A 13,167-nucleotide genomic window follows, 5' to 3' on the forward strand; every position below is an offset into this window, starting at 1 on the left:
CCCGGCTTTATCCGGGCTTCCATGGCCTTACCTAACAGAGCGAGCACGAGCCCGGCCATCTGTACCCCGGCTGGCGGGACTGATAGGAGATTGAAAATGCTGTGGACTCATCAGGGAGCAGTCAAAGCATGAGTACAGTGTGCAGTTATGGGAGTATATACTGTAGCTGCTCGGTGTGCAAAATAAAGATCTAAAACTGATGGGGGAAAGAAGTGGAGAAAGGTCAGCATTTTTATCGACAAGAAGTCTGTATTTGACTTTATGTATACGAAGTGCTGAGAGCAGAATTAAGAGGGCTGGGCGGGTCTCCAGATGTGTCCGAGCCGTTTAATTTCCGGGCTAAAAAGAGGAAGACTCAGTAAACTCTTTCTACAAGTCCTCAGTAGAAACATGCCCCAACTGAAACTGATTGGCTCTCCATCATCACCACAAGGCCAAGTCCTCGTTTGAGACTACATGCCAATTTTGTACCCTAAGGGTAGACACACAGCAGCAGGGTGTGTGCAATTTGTTTTATGACATAAAAGGAGACAAGATCTTTTCAGGCAAAGCACCTGACAACAAGACAAAAGTACACTGCAGGAGCCAAACTAGGTAAATATGACAGACATAAGCTTAAGTTTAAACAATGACAACCTGAGACGAAAACATTTTTTTTACATGGATGGGCCTGTTTTTCCTGTCCTGTTTTGCTATTTGTGTCACAGTGCACATTACTATTATAGTTATCTAGTAAAGAAAAATAATATATCCGGTCTTAAAATCCATCCAAGATTTCAATTGTGTGCCCATAAACAAAACATATCAGCATTTATTCACCTTTTAAATCACAGTTAAAAACGTGTCTGATTTCAAAGCAGTTACAGATATTTTATGCTCCTTATGAAAATAAAGATGGTTGATGTTGATGGTTACACTGGTGGTCGATGTTTTGCGAGTGTCAAAAAGAGAAGTAACTTTAGGAGCAGTTAGGAAATGTACTTAATTTAACAGAGAAGGGGAGTGGCTGGGCTGCCACTTTGTTGTCCTTTATATCATGGCCCTCCCTGGAGCTACAAATATTTTCACTTGAGCCACCTGAGAAACTAGGGGAACATGCATGACCCTCATTTCACCAGAGACAACCACATTTACAGTTCCTGGCTATAACAAAACATGTGATTTATGAAAAAACATGCCCACTTAAACCCACTTGTAGGTTTTGGAGTTCTTAAAATATTTAAATACATATGAAACACGACCATTTAAAGTTGATATCCCCCCACAGTCCTTAAAAATGTATTCAAGTGCCTCTCCCATTTGGGACCACCCGTCCTCTTTCATAAATAAAGAACAGTCCCTTAGCTTTTAACTGAATGTCAGAACAGTCTCGACTCAGCAAAAGTCCTCCTAAAAAGATTGAAATAAAGAACAACATATAATACAAATTATTTAGCCTAATTATTGGCGATAACTGAGCACGCTCGGGTTTAAACGGCTCCTGTATGTCGCCTGATGAAAACACCTGGGCATTTCCAGCCAAACAATTACACGTCTTTCTCAAATAAAACGGACTTTTTTAAATCACTAAACTTCAAAAAGTTCAGTGCGCACGAGCTCACAAGAGCTGCCAACTGTTGAGGACACAGTTAACACCAGCCAGCTCTAAAATACAACGACATAATAACGATAATTCACCTGTCGTTCAGCTGCAGGCACTGTAGGTGAGCTCGGATGGTCTGTGTGTGTCCGTGTCTGCAGCACAGTTTCCGCTCCACTCTTTGTTCCGTAAAAAAAAGCCGCTTGTGTCTCTTGTCTTCAGCTGCTCTGTCCTGCGGTCCAGCTGCTCAGGCGTGGCTCTGTGAGGATGGACAGTCTGCACCTTTAATCCGCCCTGTTTTATTTTTCGCAGGTAAATTAAACGCCCCGCCCCCTCCCCCTCCCTCCCTTGCTGCGTTCAAGAGCTTCACGTAAACCTGGAAGTATGAGCTGTGACAGTAAAGTAACTCAGAAAAATAATGTAGACAAATGGTTAATGCCTTGTTTTCTTTGCTCACATGCTAAAAATCTAATGGCAAAATAAAGAGGAGATGAGGCAAATTGAGCATGTGTTTATTTGGATTTTTACATTTTTGCAGCTATGATGTGTTATGTTGTATCTTCTGAAGGCAGCGGGATTAATAATGTAAATACTACTCCTAATACTATTACTACTACTACTCCTACTACTAATAGTACTAATAATAATAATAATAATAATAATAATAATAATAATAATAATAATAATATAATAATAATAATAATAATAATAGCTAAATAATAATAATAATAATAATAATAAATAGAAAAAGTAAAATACATCTATAATTACAACTGAAAACAAATGTTCAAGTAATGGATTAGTTGATTGACAGAAAATTAATTTGAATTAATTAATTTGAATTAATTAATTTCTGAAACAATGTTTAAAAAGAAAAAGAAAATTAAAATTACTGAAGAAATAGAAAATGAATCCACATTTTTATTGCTAATTTTTACTTTCAGAAATATCTTCAGATATATTTTATTTTGCAAATAAAATGTGCACCATGATAAACCAAATAAAACCTAATAATGAAAATAAAAACAGGCCACTCAAGTAAAGGATTTATATGTTGAGATATTTAGAGTCAGTGATTATCTTTGAGCATCTAGTCAGATAGTGGTGGTGGTGTGTGTGTGTGTGTGTGTGTGTAGGAATGCACAGCCTTGTCTGTACCTGCAACAGGAGCAGGGGTGTGGCACTGCTGATGTGTCTGGGGTGGAAATATGATACAAAACACATAACTGTCTGTGGAGAGGAAACAACTGTAAAGAGGGCAAACTATCATGTAAGAATACATTTTATGCTTTAATGTTTTTAGAGCCAAATCATTGGGTGTGATGTCAGTGCAAGTGAGCAAAAACTTTGTAGTATAGTCTTTCACAGCATGTCTTTGAACTTCTGCCATAGTATTCTATATGTAAAAATAGATCAAAAAAGTAATTTATATTTACTTGTCAACTTAACATAAATGAGGCACAAAAAAAGACATACAAACAAAGGGAAATGTCTACCTGCACTTTGTCTCCAATCCACCAATGGGCTTTTTGGTTTAATTTCCTACCATATATGGTCAGAGAGAGCACTCAGAGAAAGAGAAAGATCTCCAGAAAGAGCAGAGAGGTGGAGGGAGGCGTGGTCTATTGTTGTGTTTTAGCTGTGTGGTGTGTAAAGTTTCTTTTCAAACCCCGTGATTAGCCCGAGCCCCGCTCCTCCTGCTGCTCCATATTTGACACACATCAAAGATGGGCTGATAGAAACTCGGGGGCAGATGCATGTCGCAGCATGAATGAAACACACACTGATAGTGTTACATGGTGTGTACACTACATACATGCTTTATGGCTGTAGGTAATAAAATAAAACAGTGATACACATGAACTTTAGATGAATGTTGACTCAGTTCAAATGCTGTGGCTTGTTTCAGAGAGATATAAAAACAAACATTAACCCTTAAAGAGGAGGTTCACATAAAATCAAGATGGTCTTAAACCAATACTCATGACCGAGAACATGACCCACACAAACACTCTACGATACTGAATATTGTATGGAGAGAACAAAGGTGGAGGAAGTAAAAGTACTAATCCCAGGTAGCCAAATTAACTGTCCCAGCATCGGCCCAAACTCAGCACACCAAAAGAATTACATTAGGTGAATTTCAGTTGCCCACTGGTCAGGATGAATGACACCCCAGAATCAGGCCAAATAAACTGTCCCAAATTCGGCTGCTGACACTGCCATCGATGAAGTAGCACACTGTAAAAATACAAATAGTAAAGTCCCACATTCAAAACTTTGTCAATGTAAAAGTATATGATATTTTCGTAAAGGTATTAAATGTGCAATAAATGATCCTTGTCAGTGTTTGCGATTAGGGGAGACCGGGTATGGTTGTAGCATTTCAACATATCCTCACATCCTCCAAACACACCAAGACGCATTGCGCAGGCACAACTGCTCCAAAAACGCCTTGGAAGCACATCTGGGAGTGGCTGTAGACAGGGACTGCATGTGCGAGACCAAAAGTGACATCGACGATTGGTGCAACTTTAGTGCCTTGAGTGGAAAATTGAAACTATTTGAACTTTTATGCAAAAACCAATAGAAAAAATGTGCTGTCAGGCAGCAGCAACAGAGGAGCGCCTGACAGGTGTGCCGTGCCATAGGGAAAATATGGTTTTGCTGGTGACGCTTCTGTAGCGATGCATCTCGGTGTGATCGGCCCGTCAGAATAAGTGCCCTATAAATGACGATAAGCCCTTCACATAAAGTTACGCAATTAACGTAAAGTTCTGGAGGAAAGGTTGAAGCAAGTAACTCAGAATTCACGTAAAGTTCCACATGCCGGTCTCCTGGGGAAAGTCCTGTGTTTTGTGACCAAGCCACCTCCCCAACCTGCCTCCAAAGTAGACCTCTTTGTGCAAGAATTACTGGCTCATCATTATGCGGGGGGAATTTTGGTGCAAAGCAGTGCATGAGAACAGCCTGTACATTTTGTGTCCCAGCAGCCCACTGAATGTGTGTGTGCTTTCAAATTTTGGAACAAAGTACGCTTATTTGTCAACAGCAAATATTAACGAACCCTATAATCTAATGCAAGTTAGATCATTCTAACTTCTACAGTATCAGTACGGATCAAAATATACATTTGGTCCAAAAAATAACTTTCGGACCTGAAAATCAGCATTTTGGCTGTAGAATCTGCACAATTCTTCACATATTTTACATGCAAAGTCAGGAATTAAGTGGTCATACAATAAATTATTTTAAAAAAGGTGAAAGTGGTGCAGTTAAAACCATCCTATTGTTACAAACGAAACCATACCGGTCTCCCCTACATGTGTTGTTTCTGGATCAACATTCTACTGCAATAATAATGATAGTGACTTCTTTTCCTCTGATAAAAAAAGGATTTTACAAGCCCTCCCCAACTTCATAGTTTTGCTACTGTTTTGCAGATTCACTGTGTATCTTTAACAGTTAGTGTACTGTATTATAGTGTTTTCATGAGCACGCTGTGAAAACAAAGTGCCTCCCCAGAGCTGGTTGTGTTCTTTCACTCAGTTGTCATCCTGTTGGTTCATTTCTGCAGCCACAGGGCACAGTCTGTTGTTACGCCACTCAACATATAAGGCAGCTTCCTGCAGCGCGCTCCAGGACAGGGAAACTGTCTCACACACAGCTCAAACAGCCTCAGTGTTACATGATCATATGTCTTCTTGCCTAATACACACGCAAACAGTAAAGACACCATAACGCTCCCTAAACCAAAAGTGTTTTGCATTAGTTAGCACAGTTACAGCATGTATCATCTGTTGTGTAAGCTTTTTGACGAGGAGCAACAGCAGTCATGTCGAGTCATGTCACGTTATGCAGGTAATGATGGTAAATTTCACTGAGGGGGAAAGTGCAGGAGCCGTAGCAGGAAGAGGAGGTCTGTGTGTGTGTGGAGGTTCAGCCTGACGTGTTGGAGCACATCGTCCTCCCTGTGTTTGGCGACCAGGTGGCAGATTTTTTACCTACATTGAGTTTTAAGTTATTTAGATGAATGACAGAACACTACTCTGCCCGTCCAAATCTACTCTATTAATCACACCTACTGCCCCACTGAAATATTTTAAAGCTCTTTTAAAACACAGTTAGAGAAGTTTGGAAAGATTTAAAACAGATGGCTAATGGAGAAATGTATCATTTTTTATACATGCTTTTCCTCCCCGTCTGCATGGAATGACATCTTTAAAATAAAAACTGCACCCTGCTGTGGACAAAACTGTCAATTACAAGCTGAGCTGCATGTTTAGTGTTTTAGTCAACCATTTGTATATCTGTGGAAAACAAACGTGAAATGAAAGTGAGAATATTAAAAGTCTTGTGAGTTAAGACAGAAAATAGTGGCCAGGAAAGCATTTATCCTGTTAGACATTTGTGTTCAATTTTGGCATAATTACCTTGTGGATTCTTGAGTCATGGCAAACAAACATGTTTTAGGAGGTCACAGTGACCTTTGACCATCAAATTCGAATTAGTTCATCCTTGATTAAAAGTGGACGTTTGTGCCAAAATTAGAGAAATTCCCTCAAGGTTCTTGAGATCTTGTGTTCACAAGATTGAGACAGGTGCAAGGTCAAAGTGACCTTTGACCAAAAAAATCTTATTAGTTTATTGCTGATTTCAAGTTGGCGTTTGTGCCAAATCTAAAAAAAAAAAAAAAAATTCCCTCAAGGAGTTCTTCAGATTCTGCTTTCACATGTACGGGACAGACAACCGGGGAAAGAGAATACCTGTCGCTAATGTCGCTCTACTAATGTCTACTGCTGCTGATGAAACAACCCTACTGCAGAAGAAGAAAATGCCACCATGACACATGAACTTTTTATGAGTTTTTATTTATTTATTTATTTGATTTTTAAGTGTTTTATTGTTTTTTTTTTTTCTCCAAAAAAAAAAATCCTGAGGTATTCACAATATAATGGCATTTATTCTGTTTGAAATGAGATTGGGGGGGAGGGGGGATAAAATACAGCCAAAAAACAAAAGAAAAACGGAAAAAAACAACAACAAAAAAAAACAAACAGGCAGTAAAGCTGTGTCAACTGAAACAACTGTCGAGATAATAAATCCGTGGTGTCGTACATACAAGAAGCCTTTAAACTGCAACAGCGCAGACTGAAGTCAATCCTCTCCCCCACCCCTCAAACTCGCAAAATCATGCAATCTAGACTGCATTTAGATAAAAACCAAGCAACAAACCTCAATGATATTTCAAAGCAGGCGTGCTCCACCTGGCTAACAGGGAGTGCAAGTTAATAAACAAGCCAATCAGTCCACTATCATAGTAGTTATCAGCTGGAATACCTTAAACTTAAAAACACAAATCTAGTCTGCTTTGTCGCTGGCATTCAGATTTTAAAACCACCCGAGTTTCAAACAATACAAGCTTTAAACTGGGAGTTATTAGCAAAGCACTAGAGTTTAAATACACCATGGCTGCATTAAACCATGGGTAGTTTGTTTATTTGGGGCCTTCTGAGAGGGAAACAGTAAACAAAATAAGTCTGGCAGCCACAGTAAAGCCAGAAACAGTGTGCCTTACTGTGCTGCAGGTTTCTATTTTAACCTGTTGCTTTATAGACTGTATGTTAGTGTGATGGTTGAATACAATATTTAGCTTTCTGTACACAATGTAAAACGCCAACGTCAGACTACTCGTCTACCTTGAGTCTGTTTGCCCTCACAAAAAAGCAATACACATAAAAACAAAATCAAACCAAAGAACATACAAATGACCAATAAATAAATACCAGTGAAAAAAATACACTGTTGAATCATTTTCTTGCTCCGTGTCACAGATCTATTGATTGATAAAATAACTGCTGTGACTTAAAAGAAAAATAAGGAAAAAGACCCGATTATTTTACTCCTCTCTGCACAACAATCCCAAATCTGCAACACAAAACAAAAAACAAAATAAAACCCATCACAAGTGCAACATCAGTCACGACAGTCTCAGCATTAGGAAGAAAAAAAAAAAGCTCTGGTGTTTGACCAGTCTCACTACAGCATCAGACAAACCAGAAAGAATAAAAAATAAATAATCATGAAATAGAATTTAAAAAAAAAAATAATCAAAAAGCAGTGAGGCAGGGATGAGGAGGGGAAAAATTAAATAACAGCACACAATTTATGACCCAAACTGGGGTAACAAGAAATAAACCGATCATGATATCTGATCAAAGGAAAACAATATATAATAATGATAATAATAAAAAAATACTATTAGACTTTCAGTTTGGAGGTTATCTTTACGTGGCGGTTAAAATAAGGTGGACAGACACTACAGCGTAACGGTGAGAAAAAACGATTGCGCCACCTCGCCAGTGAAAGAAACCTTCAGAAAGACGGACAACAGCTGTCCAGCTCTCAGCACTGTCTGGGATCACCCATTATTTGTTTGTTCAATTTGGTGTCATCTTTGCCCTGAATAATAATAGTAATAATAAACAATAATAATAATAATAATAATAATAATAATAAAACAGTAATCATAAGTAATCATAATAATAAAAAACAATGAATAAAAATAAAAGCTAATAATAATAATCACCATCGATAAAGACTTTTGGTAGACGAATATTCACACTCACTCTCCGCTCACACACACAGCTAACTGAAAGAAAGACACATGACTGAGGGGAAACAGGACGTTTTCTAACAAACACTGTCTGCTAACAATGATACAGCTCCTCCTCGACGACTAGTGACGGGTCCAACGTGAAAAAAAAATATATTGCAAAGTTGACAAAACATTTAAAAAAAAAAAAAGGCAAAAAAGTGTGTCTTTTCCTAAGTACACAATAATTCAACATTTTCAAAAACAAACGTACAGACTATATGTGTAAAAATTATAAATAAGGATAAAGTTTTGTGCATCCCCGCCCCGACCGACCGTTGTCTTGGAAGAAAAAACAAACAAACAAAAACAAAACAATGGCAGTTACAACGGTGACAATAACATGCAATTGATATACTTTACAGCATTGATCTGTATCTCCCCCAAAACTACAAACCCCGCTCTAACCCCCGCGTCCCTCCCCGACCCCAATACAATCCTTAAATATTTGTCAGCTCATTCAAAACATATCTCTCGCTTTTCTCTGTGAACTAGCTGAAGGCGGTGAAGTGTAACCACACTGGGAGGGAGGGGAGGGGCTCCAAAAGAAAAACACACTGTCGCTAACTCCAGTTCGTAAATCTGTGTATGTACAGGAGGGTTTTTTCCTCCCCATCCAAGCAAGCTGACATGGTTTGAATGACTGCATAGTGAAAATGATATTTGGTTTACTTACAGATGGGTTTAGGACACACACACTCACACACGCGCTCCCCCCTCGGTGCCAAGGCACAGCGCAGCTAGCTGTTTTTATACACCCCCTGGCAAGCTAATATACACATAAAGCCACTATTGGCAGTCGCCAGCATTGCTGTGTACAACGGGATAACTCTATACATTTGGTGTGTGTGTGTAGATTAGTAATCGGATGTTTTGCGTCCTCACACACATATTTAGCACACTGACTGGTGTCACGGAGGTCAAATGTGGCACCGTCGCCCAATCAGGATGGAAATGCACACGACCAAGAAGCGAGTGTGTGCGTGTGTTTGTAATATAACACATCGGCTTAATGACAGAGGACGTCGACAGCGGGAGACTGGGTCCAGCTTTGTGTTCAGACACAAGTGAGCCGAGACACACGAACGGAGTTTGAACGGTGAACGTTGTAGTGAGAGTGGGGGTTTTTCCTCCCCCCGTCTCTTTTAGAAACTGCACCAATGAGTACATCCGTCAGGCTGTGCTGGCAGCGCAGTACAGCTGATGGATGCTGAGCACCAGATCCAGATTATATACAAGAGTTTGAACAAGGAGGCTGAGCAGATCTAGCGTGATCGGCCCTGAATCCTGTCGTCTGAAGAGTTTACCAGAGCAGGATGACAAAAGTCTCTGTCGACTGTTGGAAGCAAAATCAGCCCCAGGTCGTAGCCTGTGCTCCAAAATGAAAAACCGACAGAAGCTGAGCTAACACAGCTGTGCCAGCTCACCGTCACATCTGCTCAGGGGCCTGTATCATGAAGCAACATGAGATATATTTGGGCTAAATTCAGGTTTTGAGGTGTCACAAAGTGGCTCACTTAAAACCGGGATACATCACCATGGTAACCTGTGCTGCAGGTTAAGTTTTTTTTTTTTTTTACTCCTCCTGGGCTCCGCACAATGTTAGAGAATCTGAACTAAAGCTGCCCACAAGTACAGCGTTTACATTAGAAGCGATAAGGAGACACATACAGAGTGTCCTACTTTATCAGCAGAGTTACTTTGACTTCAATGATAATTACATCACTTTTTTTTTTACACAACAGTGTATCCACTGTGGGTTTAAAACAGAAAAGATTACAGATTACCACTCCAACACCCTAAAGAGTCACTATTATAGCTACATCTTAATAAAGCAGCCATCTCATGTTTATACACAAAAAGTTTAGTTTACTCATCAGTAGTGATGTCCTGATATTGGAATTTCTAAATTTGATGAAATACCTTGAAAAATATCAATATTTGATACAATTTGTGATACAATTGAGGGCATACAATTTTTATTTTCTAAAAGATAAATATAACAAGGCTATGACACGACACAGCATTTTTTTTGTCTTGCTTAGTAGCTTAGGAACTGTTTCAAATATTGAGAAACTATGTTATGACAAATCAATACTTTTGACAACACTACTTATCAGTTGCTTTCTATGTTCTGTGGTACTGGATGAAGCTTTACTATATTTAAAAAAAAAAAACCCAAAACCTCTCATGAACATTAAGATTATTAAGGCCAAAATATTAGTCCAATATTAGCTTATTGCGGTTATATTGTTGTATACGTTTGCTGATTAAGAACAAGACACTGCAGTACAGAAAGTAGGAGGTAATTTAGATACAAAGACCTATATAATTATTACCACACTTATATAAAAGGTCCAGTGTGAAAGATTTAGGTGAATATTTTGGCAGAAATTTCATATAATATTTATAACTAAATTTTCTTTAGTAGATAATCACCTGAAAATAAGAATCGTTGTGTTTTTGTAATCGGAGAATGAGCTGTGGAGCAGGTCCTCTTTCACTAAGTTTGCCATGTTGTTTTTTACAGTAGCAAAAAACGGACACACCAAACACTGGTTTCTAAAACTGCTGTTTGTGTTTTTCGTGACGTAGTTTCTCCAGACGCTCGGCACACAGGAGAAGTTTTGCAACCTTGCCGTGAGATGCCACTAATTCCTACACACTGGACCTTGAAGTTTTACTTATTCTATCCTAGCTGTGTGATGATTTTGTAATTCGCATTGCTGGTTATCGCTGTATGCTGCTGCACTAATGTAATAACCTACATCATCTTGTGTCACTCTAAGCTCTCTGCTCGTGGGTTTGATGATGTCACATTTGTCTTGTGATTAAGAGCTCTTTCACATGAACACACTCATGGCAGGACTGGAAAACCCCGAGTTAACAGAGCCAGTTGATGAGCAGCTGTGTGACACCAGTGATCCAGAATTGCTCATGTTCAGTCAGACATGTTCAGACTGAGTTCACTTCCTGACACGGGCCCGCAGAGAGTATATTCGCTGAGTACGAGGATGAGCCAGCTGCTTTTATTGCTTGGCCCTTGTGTTAGCGCACCAGTCTCCCTCTGTACAGTATATGACACACACACACATACACACACAGCGCCCCCCACCCCCCCTTCACCCTCTCCCACTAGCTATAGAGAGATTTCATATATATCATAGCTGAGAGTAATCAATTATAAGGTCAATAACAATAGTCATAACAATAACAACAACGCTCTTTCGTATTTTCGTTGAGTTGTGGACACCTTTGGTGTGAACTGTCAGGGTTGTCAAGCTTGCAGGCGACCTGTGGACAGATGGAGGGATGGATGGACGGACAGAGTAAAGGATGGACAAAAAGCATCTGGACAGACAGACATCCTGTCTAACTGTATCTATGCCGTACATTTTAGTGTGACGTCAGGATATAAATGATTAACTACTTCCGTTACGACATGGAGCTACGTTTGAGGTGACGTGTGTTTACATTTTGCGTGAGTTAGTACTTTTTCTGAAGCCGACCTCCCTGCACTTTCTCTTCTGAACCATCTCACTGTCTCTCACTTGCTTTTGCCCTCTTCAGACTTACTCTGTATTTGGTAACACGTGTTGCATTATTTCACTTATTTGGCTTAAAGAATACAAAAGAAAAAGAATAAATGTCCTTTGGGGAAAAGAAGTGACAGCAGCGTCTAAAGCAATAAAAAAGTAGCAGCAGTAGCAATGTAAATAAATAACATTGTTTGAACAGAACAGTAAACATCATCAACACAACATGCGCTAACTCACTCGCTAAAATCAGAATTGGTAGGTTGGTGTAACACCATGAAAGCTTTTTACAATAACCAGCTAGCCTCAGAGCTCGGCAGTCCCATGAAACTTGGGCTGACGGTTCCCTTCCCTGTTCCCTCTCTCCTTATTTACTCACTTCCTGTCAACCAACTCGAGTTTGACTTTTCTTTAACTTCCGTTCTCACTTCCTGAGCAATCTCTGTCATCCTTCTCGCCTCACTCTGTCCTCTTCTCTCTTTTTCTTGATATTTAATATTCACTCATCTTTTCTCCAATCAAACAACATTCTTGGATCTCTCGCTCTCTGACACTTAACAGTTTCCTCTATCGTTCTCAGTTCTCCGTGTCTAGCAGTGATTTGGTTTGGTGCATGACGGGGCGTGGGAGGTTTGAGTCTGCACATCTAGCAGGCTTTGGCTGTGGCCCGTCAAGAGGGGAGGCAGTAGGACTCTAGTCAGACAGTCGGTCTCTGAAAACCTGCGCTCATTACCTATATCTACACATCGTGCATTCAAACACATTAATCAGGTCAGGTGTGCCTGGTTTATCATGCGTGACGCACTCAGTTTTATCTTAACAATCCTCTAGTTCAGGGGTCTCAAACTCAAATCACCTGGGGTCCACTGGCCAGGTCGCTTTCTCCTGCTTCTCTGCACAAACGCTAACGCTGCTTTTGATTGGATTACCAGAGAATGATAGCCTTTTTTTTTTTCTTTTTTTACAGATAAGAGAAAACAGTCACAGTGAACTCTAATTCAAACTAGAATTACTGCAACATGGTTGTATGACTCATGCCTGTCCGCACTCATATGTAGACATGGCAGTAGACAATGCTTCAGATATGGATACTGCTGCAAAGGAACTACAAATACAAAAAGTGGATGCTTTACTGACATCTGTAACCATGCTGTCACACATTTCATGCTGGACACCCAAAATTAGTGTCACTAATTGAGTATCTGACTAAATGTCTTCCCTTTTGTTCCTGAGTAATGACTAACAGCCAGAAAAGTGTTTTTGCTTGACATTATGATGTCAAAGTGAAGCTGACCTTTGACCTTGTGGTTATAAAATGTCACCACTTCATCATTTTATCCTATTAGACATTTGTATGAAATTTTTTCATAGTTAGCAAATTAATTCTTGAGTTATCG

At 39.5% G+C, this 13,167-nt stretch overlaps 1 protein-coding gene across 1 annotated transcript in view; it reads right to left on the bottom strand.

Moving 5' to 3' along the window:
* LOC121941859 (myosin-9-like) overlaps nt 1-1,861 on the bottom strand; it is a 32,666-nt gene extending 30,805 nt beyond the window's left edge. Inside the window, exon 1 of the mRNA XM_042484773.1 lies at nt 1,678-1,861. The gene's annotated coding sequence lies outside the window, so the exon portion shown is untranslated. The remainder of the gene's footprint in view (nt 1-1,677) is intronic.
* Nucleotides 1,862-13,167: the final 11,306 nt, after the last annotated feature.

Source organism: Plectropomus leopardus, chromosome 4 (genome assembly GCF_008729295.1).
Source record: "Plectropomus leopardus isolate mb chromosome 4, YSFRI_Pleo_2.0, whole genome shotgun sequence".
Lineage (NCBI taxonomy): Eukaryota > Metazoa > Chordata > Actinopteri > Perciformes > Serranidae > Plectropomus > Plectropomus leopardus.